The sequence below is a fragment of the Berghia stephanieae genome, chromosome 2, assembly GCF_034508935.2.
Source record: "Berghia stephanieae isolate SIO BIC M18660-M18661 chromosome 2, UCSD_Bste_1.3, whole genome shotgun sequence".
NCBI lineage: Eukaryota > Metazoa > Mollusca > Gastropoda > Nudibranchia > Aeolidiidae > Berghia > Berghia stephanieae.
The window spans coordinates 118,102,552-118,103,311 of record NC_088361.1 but is presented as its reverse complement, the minus strand read 5'-3'; positions in this window follow the sequence as shown (position 1 = coordinate 118,103,311).

The window sequence follows — 760 nt, the reverse complement described above, 5'->3', positions numbered from 1 at the left end:
GTTAATAAACAGAGAAAATAAAAAAGTAAAATAAAAACTGATGCATTGCGTTTATTCCAAAATCTCACTTCTTGTCAGCCGGATATGACGCACCAACACACAAAACAATGTGTAACAATTAACGTTTATAGAATGAAGTGTCACTAATCCCGTATTTTGATTTCTCTCTCTCTCCCTCTCTCTCTCTCTCTCTCTCTATCCATTTTTCTGATTTCCCTCCTCCTTTCTCCACACACACACACACACACACACACACACACACAGAGAGAGAGAGAGAGAGAGAGAGAGAGAGAGAGAGAGAGAGAGAGAGAGAGAGAGAGAGAGAGAGAGAGAGAGAGGACTGTTGGTATACATATGTATGTAATGAAAGAGAACAGGTCCATATTGATATTCTGCGTACAGGTAAAATACAATATTTGGCCACCAGATGAAACCTACTAATACACAAATCTATGTGTGACCGTAAACGTTTATAGATGCTGTGCGCTTGGCTAAGAAACTCACAACATTGCCACCCAGAAATATGACGGACCAACACATAAAACTATGTGTTACCTTGAACGATTTTAGTCTCGTAAATACAGTTTAATGAGAATTACTCATAAACACGGATGGCAAAAAATTAAAAAAAACATATCAGAGACCCGAGTGACCTCAATTTCGTTCGATCTATAGATAGAACGAATTTGACGTCACTAAGCTCTTTGTTATTGTTTTTAACAGCTATTTATGAGAAGTTATCAGTTCTTTTTCTTCTTTC